A 17,644-nucleotide genomic window follows, 5' to 3' on the forward strand; every position below is an offset into this window, starting at 1 on the left:
TCCAACCATGTCTGCAAGAATACAGCTCACTTGTTGATACCAAGGTAGCCTATGAGGGGAACCTTGGTGGCCAAAATCTCAAAGAAAAAAATGGCCATCCTATGAGTAGTAATGGCATGCCTCTCAGTGAACAGGTGCCAAGCCATGTAAGTCCCATTAGGGCTTGCAACACTTCCATGAGAGGTAGTTGTGATGGCAACATGGATGGAACCAATGGGCCTATGAGTGTTGATAAGCATTCTATGTGTGGTTCTAATTTTGTTGCTAGTAAGGCTCTTGAGAGACCTTTGGTGTTGGAATCATGCTTCCGGGTGGATGTTGTTCCCTTCAGTGAAAGCATGGTTCTTATGGGGAAAAATTTGCAGTATGGACGTAAACAAGTAAAGACATCTTTTGTAAAGAGGATGAAAAATGCTAAAAGTCCACCTGTGCTTCACAAAGGTCATAAGGATGTGAGGCCATTTGGGCATAGGGATAAGTTTGCATTGAGTTCGTTAGAACAATGCAGCAAATTGAGGGAATGCAAGAATATTAAGGGAAGTGTGAGATGGGTTGGAGACCCAAAATCTCCAAAAGTATGGCAGGACTGTCGGATGCAAGGCCAAGGATTCCATCTGGATCTATTTTGTCGAACCCCCAAGAGGATAAGATTGGATATACATCTGACAATATACACTGCCTTGGGATACACCCATGTGATGTGCCTAGGCTTGAAGCTCTACCTAGTTTGGGTCGCAGCACTGATTTATGTGAAAACCCAAATAGGGGAGGTTCCAATGAGTACAAAGCTATGATTCTTTCTCCCAAAGGAGCCACTCAGCCACTTGAACGATCAGTTTATTCGGATTACAATAAATGTAGGACATGCGAGCCCACTGAGGCCGTTCATTCAGCTCATAGTGCCCAAGAAGGGATCGGCCTTATTGATGAGTTATTTGTGGAAAGGCTTGGACTTGTAGCTCTACAAAAAAAAAACTAAGATAAAAAAATACAAGATCAAGCTTTTAGCTAACTTGCATGAGTAGCATGGGGCTAGTCAACCTCTAGTATGCTATCCTTGGCACTCTAGGTAGGCTGATAGGGTGTGATGTATATGCCAAGGACATCAGTATTACGTGGACTAAAATGACCTATCTAGTTTTAAGCTAGGAAGGCTAGCTGCTTTGGATATTACGTCCAGATTTCGTTAGGCCAAGAGGGTCAGTTGTCTATTTAGTGTAGGTGCAGTTAATGGTTCTTGTTTTAGTTCTGGGCTAGATAGGTTCGAAGAAGAGCTTGGAAGGAACCTTTGTTATGTGGAAGCTTCTCGTGGCCCTATCCAGGTGATATCTCTCCTTTACGAGTACCGTGGTTTTTATGCTATATATGTGTCTGTGTATTTGTAGGGGATTTTCTTTTCTTGTTGGGGACCGGCATCCAAGGCATGAAGTCCCAGGTTTAGGTTATGTATGTTTGAGGGAGGTCTGAGTAGTCGTTGCCTCCTGTAAAGACATTGTCAAGCATTGAAAGACCTGTTTTAGAAGGGAGTCCTAATGACCCTATTCTACTAGCCTGCTAGGCAGCCGTTCCAGGAGTTCTTGTTAGTTGTGAGGCTGTTAGAGAAGCCTGCTAGAAGAAAAATAATGATGCTAGAGGAAAAGAAACCCTGAATATCTCAAAGAAAATAAAAATATATACAAAGGTGTGTAAAAAGGGGTTCTACCCCCTATAAAAATAGAAAAGAAAAGAAAGGAAAATTTATAAGCAGTTGATCATCGCCTTGCGAAGGCCTGGTAGGTCCCTGGGGACGAGTCAGACTCGGGGCCGATGCCTTGTCTCCCTAGGGGCGGCGTCTTGCTGGAAAAGAAGAAAGTAAGGAAGGTTAGAGCGAAAATAAAAGTCAGCGTGAGAAAAGGATTAAGTGTCGCCTTGCAACGGCTTGGTAGGTTCTTGGGTACCGAGACAGGACCTGAGACCAATGCCCTGTTCTCCTTGGGTCACTACGCTCAGATCCCTTCTTTTTACATGCCCGAGTATGGAACATCAAAACCTAAAAGAAGAAATGTGCTGAAAGACAATACTTCTTTATCAGGTCATAGGAGTCCTTGCCTAGTAGGAGCTCCTCGTTGTGTTGCCCTTAGTTAGGTAGTTAGTTCAGACCACCACTTAGGGCGACTTCTTTGATAGTTATTTTTAGTTTGGCCATGTTAGAGTAGTTGGTTAGTGACTAGTTGTGGACCTTCTATCAGATTATGCTAGGCCTACTCCTTGTGGATGTCATGCCTTGGTTTTGTCAGGGGGTAGGGTGAGCATTGTGCTGTATTTTAGTGTGTATCTATTTTGTATCAGCTTGATGCTTCCTTTGGTTGTTTTGTGCAGATCTGTTGTGGGATTCGACGGGCTGAGTCACCCTATCCCGGTGGTCGCCAATGAGAGCGGATTTTTGAGCTTGAGATGTGCCTAAAATTTTCCAAAAAATCTGGAATTTAGGGGAAAAACATTCAACATCGAAGGCGGCGGCTCCAACTAGGACGATTTTAAGCACCAAGTGAAATACGACTCTTAAAAGGTGCCCGAGCGACACTTGTGGATTTTTTTTAAATTTTTAGACTACTGTGTGGGTTTTTAGGAGTTTCCAGTCAATGCGGGATGTAAACCCGAATGCGCAGAAATTTACAGCACTCGATTTGGACACCCGACGGGGAAATGGCCAACAAAATGGTCAAGATATGAAAAGGTGGACACTTGGGAGGCCAAAATTGGGCATGCCTTTTGAGTTTGGACCCCCCCTTCAAAATTTTAAGCATACAAGATGAAAAAACGTGGAGAGAGAAGATGAAGGAGGAGATGGAGGTGCCATCATCTTCACACCAAAAATTGCGCCCTCTCTCCTCTCTCTCATGATTGGGGGGTTGCATACAACCCATGGAACAGATCTTGGGCCTTGATTCCCCCCTATGGGCCGAGCATATCGCTGTCCTTCGCCCGTACAATGGTGGCCTGAATGGAGAATTCTGATTTTAGTCTTTCTCTCTCCTCTCTCTCTCTCCCTTAAGAGGCTGTTCTTGTGTGTAAGAGAAAAATGAAGAATGGTGGAGGAAAGCTTGTCCGGATGAGACCAGATTGCTTTCGGATCAATGAAGACATGAAGATTGCTGATTTTGAAGATGCTGAGCATTAAATGCATGCTGGAAATCGGTCCCGTAGCAAAACCGAGACCCGAAAATAAGCGGTAATGCTATTTTTATAAAGAAAAATGATCTTTTTATGCTATTTGGTTGATGAAATATTATTCCCATGGGTTGAATATGCATTATGATGTTGTTTTCTATGAGTTTTATGAGTTTATGCTCTGAAAATCAGAGAATCATAAGTGATATGGCTGAAATTAATGTTATAAAACCCGTAAAACACGTGTTTTAAGGGTAAAATTGGGTTTTTTGCTATATAAATGAGAAATATGATATATCACACCAATTAAATCTGAGTTTTTGCTGTCAATGAACCTAAGGGCCATAGCCCACAATTAACTCTCATTTTTAGTCATATTTATTAAAGAAAAATAGGGAAAATGCCTAAAAATGGAGAAAATGAATTTAAAATTAGGAAAAAATAGGAAATGGACAGAGGAAAGTTAGGAAAAATTATATCTATGTTTGTGCAATGTATAACGATGGCAAAGCACGAGGTTGGCCTTGGTTTTTCCCCGTTTCTATGTTTTTTGCATATTTATTGTTCTTTTAAAAGGGAGAAATGGATAGAAACCCTATCTAACCGAGTAATGATGCAAAATGTTAAGAGTTGGATGAAGAGGGGCTGAAACACTGAAAGATGAAGAAAAGATTTGATTCATGCATTGAACTTGGCATATAGGAAATAGTGTGAATAAAGAGGATAGTAGCATGAGCATATGGCTCGGTGCCTCCTTTCAACGCAGTACGCACTAGTGAAATTCATAGAAAGAATGCTTTATGCACCATGCACGATGCTGATTTTTTCTTTTGTCTGAGCACATAGTCATATTCGATTTGCATTAAGCATAATAATTAAAAGGTATCAAAAAAACCTCATGGATGCATGGCGCCTGTCTTCCTTAACGATGAGCGTGAGAGGATATCCTAGGCTTTAGGTTAGTTGTTGGGTCCTAAGGGGAAAAGTGTAGTGAGGAATGGTACATCCTGGAACGTAAAATATTGGTACCTTGAGAGGAGTTTGTGCTCGTATGTGTTATATGTTTAGCAGCACATCAAAGGGCCAATCCCTGCGATGTAGGAGGGCTGCAGTGGGGCTCCGACTATTAGTCGGTGGAGTGCCTTTTATGTGTGTGTGACAAGGTGTTATGCCTATGTACTTTGGGTTCTCCCTCTGAGGAGTTTTAGGGAAACGTTGGACTATAAACTATAAACGCAATGAATTAAGCTTTAGGGCAGCTTGTCCTTTAGCATTGGATTGACGCCCCTGGTTTGCGAGGCCGTGAGGTTGTTTGTGTGTCATGAGCATGAGGTCCGGCTAGTGCTATAGCCAGTGCTGGCCCATTTCAGGTCCCATCAAGTAGTTCAAAATTTGCCTATAAACAGTCCTCCAAATTGCCCATGGTGTTTACCATAACTACCCTGCGGGCCGGGGGGACTGCCCCCCCGAACCCTGCAAAGGGGGCTCTGTCCCCTCTGCACCCCCCCAAGTAGATTGGAGAGAAAATGTATACTGGAAAGGTCCTCCAAATTGGACCCTAGTGTAGTAATGGCTCTACATGTAACGTGTCCACTAGAGTCACCTAGGACACGTCTTAGCAGCCCATCGGGAAGAATGTTTAGAAAACTCCGCCCGGCACTCCCATGGAATGTTACGGGTTTTGCAATCTAGGTCTTCCCGCGTCTGCCACGTAGCGGAAGTATCCTGGCCGTTTCCCACTTAGGATCGACCGGAATTAGTGTTTTCCTGTTTGGTCATTAGCTAACAGCAACTAGCGTCAGACCCGAGCGAACTACTTTACGCAGAAGCGCCAGGTCCGAAGTGGATTCACGCTGCACTTGGTTCAAGGAGAATGGGAAACGAGAGGGATGCAAGGCTCAACCTCTCTGCCATAAGGCATAGTCCCATTCCGTTCCCCTAAAACAGCGTAAATTGGGTAAGATGTATCTCTAGGTCATCGTTCCCGTTATTTGTTTTGATGATGATGATCATCCTGTTGTTTTTCAAGATTTTTGAGAAAAGTTCCCGGCTAACCGGGACCACCCATCCATAGGACGGACCCATGGTCCATCCTCCGCACTTTCCTCGGTTTGTTTTAGTTATGTAATTACCTAACACATTAATTTGACATATAACAAACAGCTTCTTTGATTAGCCCTGTTAAGCACTGGTTCCTTCACGTAATCTTATCACGTGACATAGAAAAACAATATCAAACAACTTCTTTATTATCATATCATCATTTTATCTTTGAAATACAGAGGGTTCCGCCCGTAGGCTTGTTCATAATCTGCCCGAAGGCTTATCAGTGATCCGCTAGGGACCACCATTCCAAGCTTCTGCTCGTAGACTAGTATCCGGGCCTCGAGATCCAATCCCGAGTCACGTTAGCCTCTTGTGCAGGACCCGGAAGGCGAGGGATTTACGGCCAGAGCCCCCCTGGCACCCAAGCGTCCTCCTGCTCCAAGTAGAGCTTAACGGAAAGACCTCTCGTGGCAGGTTCGGTCCACGTTCCCGGCACGGTCAACAACCCCCTTGGTTAGGGTCAGGCAGGCAGTCGGGGGTAACTGAAGCTGCCACTCCCTTCAGGCCTTCAACCTGAAGCATTTATATATCTTTTCATCCTTTAGTTCCTTGAGCACACAATGCAAACAGTGCTTTCTAAACTGTTACAAGCACAATCAATTCCAGTGGTTGTTTATTTGGCAACTGTTAAGGAGTGAATCCTTCTCTCCGAATGCATCCAGCATTCGATCCGGAATCAATTGCAACTTGGCAAGATTCCTATTGTCCTGGGGTTAGGGTCATACCCTGTTAACCCAACTTAACCAATGCCTTAGGTTTTATTAATAGTAAATCCCGGCAGCCATGACGCTTTAATTTATTGATTAATCATTTGCGTCCAAGCAAATACCTAACTTCCCTTAACTTGGCAAATTTTCCCTAATGAGGGCAATGTAACAAGATGACTAACCATCCCCTTGCAAGTTATACTTGTGCAAGAACCTGCCAACCTCATTCCAAGGAATGGCAAAACTTTCTTGTGATCAAACCACAAGGCTATGCGACGTTGCAACTTGTTGCACAAGTGTCGCCTCCATTCCAAGAGATCATTTCACTTTTGAATGGTGTTTTCTGGTCAAGAATTATGATTAGACTCGAAGTAGGGTTTAGGGCGTCTTCTCACTCACCCCAATCCTAATTGCACTAGACCGATAACGTTCGGTCCTAGGGATTCCAACTCAAACCGAGCTCTAGCACTAGGTCGAATGATCCTTAGGGTAGAAACCCTAGATCATTATTTGCTTGCGCGTCCCATTGGGTCAATTTTCCGGGAAGGTGGGTAGGGCCTTTGGGTTTGAGGACTTCGACTTGGTGTCCAAGTACGTTACTTGGCTACATCTCTAACGTGCCAAGCCCTAACTAGTACTTGAGGTTTTTATTGAATCGGCTAGCTATGCCTATACGAAACCCTAGCAGTCGTGATACTACAATTGACTTGGGTAAATTGACCTACTTGTCTTTGACAAGGACAATTCTTTCCTAGAGATGATATACTCTATCTAAAGTCGAAAATAGTTGCAAAATGTTACAATACATGTAAACCTGTAATTCATTACTTTCACATGCCATAAGATCCGCAATGGACCTATCCCTTCCTTTTCGTTAAAGTCAAAAGGCAAGATAATATGAAGAGTAATCTACATAGGACTTACTAGGATTTAGGTCAATGGAAACACCTACAACCTTGTGTCTAAGTATTTGCATTTCATGCAATCATTCCTACATGTTACATGATGAAACGAAGTTTGCGAAAGTAAAAGTGCGACCCTTAGACACAACAACATCGTGAGTGAAGTTCATGCAATAATAAGGCAAGAGTCGATTTAATCTATTTGCAAGCATCGTCCTCCATGCCATTTATAAGATCGGGGTTCCTTATCATACCGTGAAACAGAATTTAATAAATCCCTCACGCGAATCATAACGAAGGGAGTTATTGACTAAATGCAGAATACTCCTTTCCTACATGACCAATGCACTTTAACAATAATCCTAGGCCATATGTGGCTTCCACTTTGAAGATGCATGACGAGACAGCTTGCAACTAAGTTCACAAGGAGAATAAGTGCTTTTCATTCATAACTTTGTAGATGCATGATATGCACGGACCCTTTATCTATATTTTATCGAATGTACTATTAACACTACCCATGAATTAATGATAACGTAGTATGAATTTCCCTATGGAGTTAAGCGTATTTAAAACATCTCTTCATGTGGAAATAAATTTACGGAACCTGGATTTGTGGATCCGCGGTGATATCCACGTGTAAGTCCGGGGAAGAACCTCCCGTGGGTGCGCCTTGCGTCTTCTTGGGAGCCATCGTAGGCGTGGTCACAACTTCACGGATTACCCTCGCTTATACGCTTTCTCCGAACAGCCTTGAGATGTGCCTTCTCCCTTGTACGCAGGAATTCCTGAGAAGGCCGCAAGAACAAGGCCAAAGCTTATCCCTGGGAAGCTGTGGGAAAAGGCTCTAAGGGAGGCCTTTTAACCCTTTCCCCCTCCCCGCGGTGGAACCCGTGTGCACAAGGCCTTAAGCCTTGTACCTTAGAAGCTTCCAAAAGCTTCTGGGAAGCTGTTGCTCCCCACGAGCCCACGTGGAATAAAGGTAAGGTTGAGAAGGAGGGAAAGATTAGCGTCGGGACAGGGAGGAGTTGTGATGTGATGGCGGCAGTTGGACGGCTGGTCGTGGTGGCGGCGGTTCTTGTCAGCAGCGGCGTCAGACTTGGCATCCTCACGGCGGCTCCTCAGCAGGACAGCGACTCTCCCCTCCTCTTTTCCACGCAGCCTCAGGCCTATGGCGATGGCAGCAGCGTCCGTTTCTCCTCTCTCCCTCAACACGGCGTGGCAGCAGTATTCCCCCTTCCCTCCCTTCACTACTTTCGGTCGTCCTTTTCTCTCACGCCACCCCCCGACCCTGGCTCCCTGGGGAGGGGGTTTTTATAGGCCTAGGGGGGGGAGAGGTGAGCTCCACCACGTGGCCACTGCATGGGTTCCCCCCCCTCCCATGCAGTCCACGACTCTTCCATGAGCCATTCCCCCACACTCCCTCTTCTCCAGCCGAAGGGATAAAAAATAAAAAAATTTGCTTTAATAATAACTATTTTGCCCCTCCCAAGAGGGTGTTTACGCGGGAATTTCGGTTTTGAACCTCGGCTTGCTTTGCCAATGCGAATGGTCTCGATTTCTCATGTGCAGGTTACACATTATACTGCTGGTAAATCCAATATGTGGGATAACCTTTGCACAAGGTTTACGCAGTGTGCGGGAAGTTAATATTCACAGGTGGGAATATTACATTCTCTCCCCCTTAGAAGAATCGAGATGTCCTCATCTCGAGATAAACTGGGGATATTGAAGATAGAGAGAGCTTTCATCCATCCAGGTAGCATCCTCTTCGGGATAATCTTTCCACTGGACGAGGAATTCTTTCAAGGTTCTAGATCTCAACTGTCTCTCCCTAACATCTAAAATCTTTTCCGGTCTTAGTTCAAGGACTCCTTGACTAGGCATTACAATTTGTTGGTCATCGAGTACATGATTAGGGTTGGGCACATATTTTTTAAAGAGACTAATATGGAATACATTGTGAACTTTTAGGTTATCCGGAAGTTGCAATTTATAAGCATTGGGTCCCAGGCATTTGAGGATTTTATACGGCCCACAATACCTTGGACTTAGCTTCTTGCATTGTCCTAGAGATAGAGAACTCCTTTTTGGGCGTACACGAATGAAGACCATGTCTCCTTCTCCGAAGACCCTCTCTTGGCGTTTCAAATCCGCATATGCCTTTTGTCTATCTTTGGCTGCTTGTATGTCTTGTCTTATTGACCTTATTTGGTCATCCATGTCCTCCAACATTTGTCTTGAAGCTTCCACTCTTAGCGTAGGATCAGAAAAGTTTAGGGGACTTCGACAATCATGACCATACAATGCCTGGAAAGGGGTCATTTGAATGCTCTGCTGGTAAGAAGCATTGTAGGCAAATTCTACTAACGGCAAGTACTGAATCCACCTCTTCGGCTCTCGACAGCAGTAAGCCCTAAGCATATCCTCAATGATTTGATTTACTCGCTCTGTTTGTCCATCCGTTTGGGGATGGTGGGCAGTGCTAAAACAGAGTTGAGTTCCAATAGCTTCAAAGATAGCTCTCCAGAAGTGTGAAGTGAAGAGAGAATCTCGATCGCTAATGATCCTTCTAGGTAACCCATGTAGCTTGAATATCTCCTTGATAAACACTCTTGCAATGTCGGAGGCTTTATAGTTTGTCTTTACTGGAGTCAGGTGTGCAACCTTAGTAAGCATGTCAACTACAACCATAATGGAGTTGTATCCTCCCTGGACTTGGGGTAAGCCCACCACAAAATCCATACTGATGAATTCCCATTTCATTTGGGGAATGTCAAGTGGTTGCAATTTTCCTGGCATCATGACATGTTCAGCCTTGATACGTTGGCAAGACAAACATTCAGTGACATATTTGAGAACGTCACCTTTGAGCCTCTCCCAATGGTAGCTCTTCCGAACTGCATTAAGAGTTTTTGCATAGCCAGGATGTCCTGCGAAGGGGGAATCATGAGCTTCCCATAATATCTTCTGCTTAAGTGACTGGCTTGTTGGTATACATAGCCTTGTTCTGTAGTAGACAAGTCCATTATCAATGGAAAATTCCCGATACTTAGCTTGTGACTTCAGATTCTGCTCCTTGGTAGATATTTCTTTTATCATGGTTTGGTAGGCCAAATCATGGCATGCTTCCTCTCTAGCTAGTTCGAGTATAGGGTTGCTTGGCATAGATACCTTTGTAGCCAGAGATCTGGCCGTTGATGGATTCTGCAAGATTAGGGAATTTAGGAATGCCTTGCGACTGAGTGCATCGGCAACTACATTCTCTTTCCCTGGTCGATACTTGATTCCAAAATCATACTCCTCCAATGCTTCAATCCATCGACGTTGCCTCATGTTGAGCTCGTTCTGGGTAAAAATCCATTTGAGACTCTTATGATCGGTTACTAGAGTAAACTTGTTACCCAACAGGTAGTGTCTCCAAAGCTTTAGAGCATGGATGACAGCTAATAATTCCAGATCATGCGTGGCATAATTCTTTTCATGACTCTTCAATTTCCTTGAAGAATATGCTACTGGATGACCTTCCTGCATAAGTACACACCCCAAGGCAAGAATGCTGGCATCAGTTACTACCTCGAACTCCTTATTGAGGTCAGGAAGTTTTAGAATAGGTGCTGATACCAAACATTGCTTCAATTGGTCGAAGCTATTTTGCTCGAGAGTTGACCATGTAATAGAAGTCTGTTTCTTTAGTAAGTCGGTAAGAGGTGCTGCAATCAAAGCATAGTTTTTGATAAAGACCCTATACCATCCTGTCAAGCCAAGAAAACTACGTATTTCTTTGACGGATACTGGTATTGGCCATTCAAGCACATCTCTGACTTTGGCTGGGTCTACTGATATTCCTTCCGATGATACTATGAATCCTAGATATTCAATCTGACGCTTGAAGAATGCACACTTCTTCATTTTTGCATACAGCTTATGAGACCTCATTGTTTCAAGGACAATCCGAAGTTGAGGTTCATGATCTTCTTCCCGTTTAGAATAAACTAAAGTGTCATCGAAGAAGACAAGCACGAAATCATCAAGATATGGTCTAAAAATATCCTGCATTAATCTATTGAAGGTGGCAGGTGCATTTGTAAGCCCGAATGACATAACCAAGAATTCAAAGTGCCCATATCTTGTATTGAAGGCCGTTTTTGGAATATCTTCATCCTTGATCCTGATTTGATAGTAACCTGACCTGAGATCAATTTTGGAGAAGATCTTTGCACCTTGAAGACGATCAAGAAGCTCATCTATTCTAGGAATAGGATACTTATTCTTGACTGTTGATTGATTCAGCCCACGGTAATCAATACATAGTCGAAGTGTCCCATCTTTCTTTTTCTGGAATAGTACTGGAGCTCCCCATGGTGAGTTGCTAGGCCGGATGTAACCCTGATCTAAAAGTTGCTTGAGTTGTTCCTTCAACTCAATAGCTTCTGGTATGGACATTCTATAAGGTCTCTTTGCAATTGGCGCAGCTCCAGGCATTAGCCTTATCTCATGATCAACTTCTCTTGGGGGTGGAAGTTCAGTTAATTCCTCAGGGAATACGTCAGCGTATTCCTTTAGCCAAGAGGGTTCCTCATGAGACTCTTGCCTTTGATCTAATTTGTTGAGTTTGATCAGGTAAACAGGTAATCCTTTTCTAACCCCTTTTATGATCCGCGATATTTTGGCTAACTGGATTCTTGGCACTCCTGCCTCACCTTGAGTTGTAACAAACTCTCTTTCAGAGTTTCGAAAGGAAACTTGACCCTTCCCACAGTGGATGTGAGCGTCATTAGGCTTAAGCCAATCCATCCCGAGTAGACACTCATGGATACCTAAATTCATGACTCTGAATTTGACTGAGGTTTTCTTTCCTCCCAGATAGAACTCCTCCTTAGCAGTTTGCCTGGTACAAGTTACCTCACGACCGTTTGCCAATTCCACAAATAGGGTAGGTGCTTCTAATGTGGCTATTCCTAATCTCTTAGCACACGCTGGTGAGATAAAGGAATGTGTACTGCCACAATCAATCAAGGTTTTGAAACCTTTACCTTGATAGTCCGACGGTGTTTGAATCACCGAGAACTGGCGATTCGGCCCCTTCTTGTGTAAAGCGGCATGGACTGTCGCTCTTTCGAATTCCGCTTCCATAGTCGGATCTTCCTCTCCTTCTGCATCACATCTTTGCCTATTGGTAATGCAGGCAGTTCTCCCTCTTCCACGGGTGGCGGCTCCCTGACCGCGGCCTACACCTTGACGGTGTCCCTCGCTGAGTTTGGGACATTGCCTTTTGAAGTGACCGAGTTCATTGCAGTGGAAACATGGGAGGTTTCGGCCATTACTGTGAGTAGGAACAAAGTTATTGACGTTATTTGTCCTTGCTTTCTTCCTTTGTCCCTGATTGTGGCCTTGAACTCTCTTAACTTGGGGTCTGAATGCCCCTCTGTTCGGGTCGCTATAAGACCAATTCTTAATACCCCTTGGTTTAGCTTGCACTTCCTGAATTATAGGTGCCGCTCGAATGAGTGCATCCTGAAGATCTGATGGTCGCATAGATTCGAGACGAGTATTTACACGTGGATTTAAGCCTGCGCAAAATTTGGACACCTGTTGCGTCGTGTCCATTTGTGGCGCATACTTTAAGAGTGAGACAAATTTAGAGTAGTATGCGTCAAGGGTGAGTCCTAACTGTTTTAGCTCATAGAACTCATTCATTTTCTGTGTACGATATGCAGGTGGCAAATATCTCCCCTGCACGGCTTGCTTTAACTTCTCCCAGGTAACGGACCCCTCTGAAGTCCCTTGATCCCTGCACCATTGTTTCCACCATAATCTAGCTTCACCGGTGAGTTTTAATTTAGCGAGCATGGCCTGATTGGTGGGGGTAGTACCAGCGGCTTCGAAGTAATCCTCCATAGATTCAATCCAAATTTCAGCATCAGACTGGACGAATCTGCCTTTCCCGTCAAACTCGGGTGGCTTTATCTGCTTGAGGAGGAACTTCTTCTCTTGGATCACATCAGTACTTGATGTAGGGGGCGAATTTGGAACCTGTACCTGGGGTTGTGCCTGAGTAAAAATTTTCTTAACATTATTGTATGATAATTGACATTAGCTTAACTTTAGTTCAGCTATCTCGTAAATCATGAAGCTACTTAACTTTTCGTAACAACCCTGATGCACAATCGGATATTGATAAAGGAAGTCCTTATTTATATTTACATGGGCGTAGCCTTATACAACATCTCGTGTGATGATAATCCAATCCTTACATTTAGTTTGGGGAGAACAACATTGTATTGGATTTGTCTACAGGAACTGTGTAATAGTAGGGTTTTGGGTCATGGATCTTTAGGAATCGATACTTCATTGGAAGTTCAGGATATCCTTTCCACTGGAATCCATACTTCCCATGGCGGCCCAACACCTTAATCCTGTCGGCTGGGATTACACGGGTTACTTCCTCATATACATATGAGTTCAATTCAACCCTCCGACCTTGAATATGCAAAGTCGAATTTACGTGAGCTTCCACAAAAATGAACAGCTTCACGACTTTCAAATCTTCCAACCACTTGATCCTCTTTAGGTTGGTTTGTAGATAAGCGAACCGGTGGGCAGCTATGTAGTAGATTCCTGAAGACCCAGTCCATCTTCGTTCTATATATAAAGGTGATGGATTATAAATCTGCTCCAGAATGTTCATCATTTCAATTCTCTGCCTATAAAGAGGAGAATGCATTGCAGTCATAAACATGATCCGGAACACCAAAAACTTGTTCCACGCTTCATAGTTCTGCAAGACACTATTGAAGATGAGGAACTATTTGGACATCAACAATTTCTTTACTTCATTTTTATTGAGATCTCACGAAAACAATTGCGTTGTTGGTCGGCTCTGATACCAACTGTAACGTGTCCACTAGAGTCACCTAGGATACGTCTTAGCAGCCCATCGGGAAGAATGTTTAGAAAACTCCGCCCGGCACTCCCATGGAATGTTACGGGTTTTGCAATCTAGGTCTTCCCGCGTCTGCCACGTAGCGGAAGTATCCTGGCCGTTTCCCACTTAGGATCGACCGGAATTAGTGTTTTCCTGTTTGGTCATTAGCTAACAGCAACTAGCGTCAGACCCGAGCGAACTACTTTACGCAGAAGCGCCAGGTCCGAACTGGATTCACGCTGCACTTGGTTCAAGGAGAATGGGAAACGAGAGGGATGCAAGGCTCAACCTCTCTGCCATAAGGCATAGTCCCATTCCGTTCCCCTAAAACAGCGTAAATTGGGTAAGATGTATCTCTAGGTCATCGTTCCCGTTATTTGTTTTGATGATGATGATCATCCTGTTGTTTTTCAAGATTTTTGAGAAAAGTTCCCGGCTAACCGGGACCACCCATCCATAGGACGGACCCATGGTCCATCCTCCGCACTTTCCTCGGTTTGTTTTAGTTATGTAATTACCTAACACATTAATTTGACATATAACAAACAACTTCTTTGATTAGCCCTGTTAAGCACTGGTTCCTTCACGTAATCTTATCACGTGACATAGAAAAACAATATCAAACAACTTTATTATCATATCATCATTTTATCTTTGAAATACAGAGGGTTCCGCCCGTAGGCTTGTTCATAATCCGCCCGAAGGCTTATCAGTGATCTGCTAGGGACCACCATTCCAAGCTTCTGCCCGTAGACTAGTATGCGGGCCTCGAGATCCAATCCCGAGTCACGTTAGCCTCTTGTGCAGGACCCGGAAGGCGAGGCATTTACGGCCAGAGCCCCCCTGGCACCCAAGCGTCCTCCTGCTCCAAGTAGAGCTCAACGGAAAGACCTCTCGTGGCGGGTTCGGTCCACGTTCCCGGCACGGTCAACAACCCCCTTGGTTAGGGTCAGGCAGGCAGTCGGGGGTAACTGAAGCTGCCACTCCCTTCAGGCCTTCAACCTGAAGCATTTATATATCTTTTCATCCTTTAGTTCCTTGAGCACACAATGCAAACAGTGCTTTCTAAACTGTTACAAGCACAATCAATTCCAGTGGTTGTTTATTTGGCAACTGTTAAGGAGTGAATCCTTCTCTCCGAATGCATCCAGCATTCGATCCGGAATCAATTGCAACTTGGAAAGATTCCTATTGTCCTGGGGTTAGGGTCATACCCTGTTAACCCAACTTAACCAATGCCTTAGGTTTTATTAATAGTAAATCCCGGCGGCCATGACGCTTTAATTTATTGATTAATCATTTGCGTCCAAGCAAATACCTAACTTCCCTTAACTTGGCAAATTTTCCCTAATGAGGGCGATGTAACAGGATGACTAACCATCCCCTTGCAAGTTATACTTGCGCAAGAACCTGCCAACCTCATTCCAAGGAATGGCAAAACTTTCTTGTGATCAAACCACAAGGCTATGCGACGTTGCAACTTGTTGCACAAGTGTCGCCTCCATTCCAAGAGATCATTTCACTTTTGAATGGTGTTTTCTGGTCAAGAATTATGATTAGACTCGAAGTAGGGTTTAGGGCGTCTTCTCACTCACCCCAATCCTAATTGCACTAGACCGATAACGTTCGGTCCTAGGGATTCCAACTCAAACCGAGCTCTAGCACTAGGTCGAATGATCCTTAGGGTAGAAACCCTAGATCATTATTTGCTTGCGCGTCCAATTGGGTCAATTTTCCGGGAAGGTGGGTAGGGCCTTTGGGTTTGAGGACTTCGACTTGGTGTCCAAGTACGTTACTTGGCTACATCTCTAACGTGCCAAGCCCTAACTAGTACTTGAGGTTTTTATTGAATCGGCTAGCTATGCCTATACGAAACCCTAGCAGTCGTGATACTACAATTGACTTGGGTAAATTGACCTACTTGTCTTTGACAAGGACAATTCTTTCCTAGAGATGATATACTCTATCTAAAGTCGAAAATAGTTGCAAAATGTTACAATACATGTAAACCTGTAATTCATTACTTTCACATGCCATAAGATCCGCAATGGACCTATCCCTTCCTTTTCGTTAAAGTCAAAAGGCAAGATAATATGAAGAGTAATCTACATAGGACTTACTAGGATTTAGGTCAATGGAAACACCTACAACCTTGTATCTAAGTATTTGCATTTCATGCAATCATTCCTACATGTTACATGATGAAACGAAGTTTGCGAAAGTAAAAGTGCGACCCTTAGACACAACAACATCGTGAGTGAAGTTCATGCAATAATAAGGCAAGAGTCGATTTAATCTATTTGCAAGCATCGTCCTCCATGCCATTTATAAGATCGGGGTTCCTTATCATACCGTGAAACAAAATTTAATAAATCCCTCACGCGAATCATAACGAAGGGAGTTATTGACTAAATGCAGAATACTCCTTTCCTACATGACCAATGCACTTTAACAATAATCCTAGGCCATATGTGGCTTCCACTTTGAAGATGCATGATGAGACAGCTTGCAACTAAGTTCACAAGGAGAATAAGTGCTTTTCATTCATAACTTTGTAGATGCATGATATGCACGGACCCTTTATCTATATTTTATCGAATGTACTATTAACACTACCCATGAATTAATGATAACGTAGTATGAATTTCCCTATGGAGTTAAGCGTATTTAAAACATCTCTTCATGTGGAAATAAATTTACGGAACCTGGATTTGTGGATCCGCGGTGATATCCACGTGTAAGTCCGGGGAAGAACCTCCCGTGGGTGCGCCTTGCGTCTTCTTGGGAGCCATCGTAGGCGTGGTCACAACTTCGCGGATTACCCTCGCTTATACGCTTTCTCCGAACAGCCTTGAGATGTGCCTTCTCCCTTGTACGCAGGAATTCCTGAGAAGGCCGCAAGAACAAGGCCAAAGCTTATCCCTGGGAAGCTGTGGGAAAAGGCTCTAAGGGAGGCCTTTTAACCCTTTCCCCCTCCCCGCGGTGGAACCCGTGTGCACAAGGCCTTAAGCCTTGTACCTTAGAAGCTTCCAAAAGCTTCTGGGAAGCTGTTGCTCCCCACGAGCCCACGTGGAATAAAGGTAAGGTTGAGAAGGAGGGAAAGATTAGCGTCGGGACAGGGAGGAGTTGTGATGTGATGGCGGCAGTTGGACGGCTGGTCGTGGTGGCGGCGGTTCTTGTCAGCAGCGGCATCAGACTTGGCGTCCTCACGGTGGCTCCTCAGCAGGACAGCGACTCTCCCCTCCTCTTTTCCACGCAGCCTCAGGCCTATGGCGATGGCAGCAGCGTCCGTTTCTCCTCTCTCCCTCAACACGGCGTGGCAGCAGTATTCCCCCTTCCCTCCCTTCACTACTTTCGGTCGTCCTTTTCTCTCACGCCACCCCCCGACCCTGGCTCCCTGGGGAGGGGGTTTTTATAGGCCTAGGGGGGGGAGAGGTGAGCTCCACCACGTGGCCACTGCATGGGTTCCCCCCCCTCCCATGCAGTCCACGACTCTTCCATGAGCCATTCCCCCACACTCCCTCTTCTCCAGCCGTGCATTGGCTGGGAAAAAGGGATAAAAAATAAAAAAATTTGCTTTAATAATAACTATTTTTCCCCTCCCAAGAGGGTGTTTACGCGGGAATTTCGGTTTTGAACCTCGGCTTGCTTTGCCAATGCGAATGGTCTCGATTTCTCATGTGTAGGTTACACATTATACTGCTGGTAAATCCAATATGTGGGATAACCTTTGCACAAGGTTTACGCAGTGTGCGGGAAGTTAATATTCAGAGGTGGGAATATTACACTACAAGAGCATGGATTCTCACTTGCAAACGAGCAACCAAAAGCCCATACCCAAACAGAGAGAA

This window comes from Lygodium microphyllum, chromosome 19 (genome assembly GCF_053477565.2).
Source record: "Lygodium microphyllum isolate KBCC chromosome 19, Lygodium_microphyllum_v1.1.10, whole genome shotgun sequence".
NCBI lineage: Eukaryota > Viridiplantae > Streptophyta > Polypodiopsida > Schizaeales > Lygodiaceae > Lygodium > Lygodium microphyllum.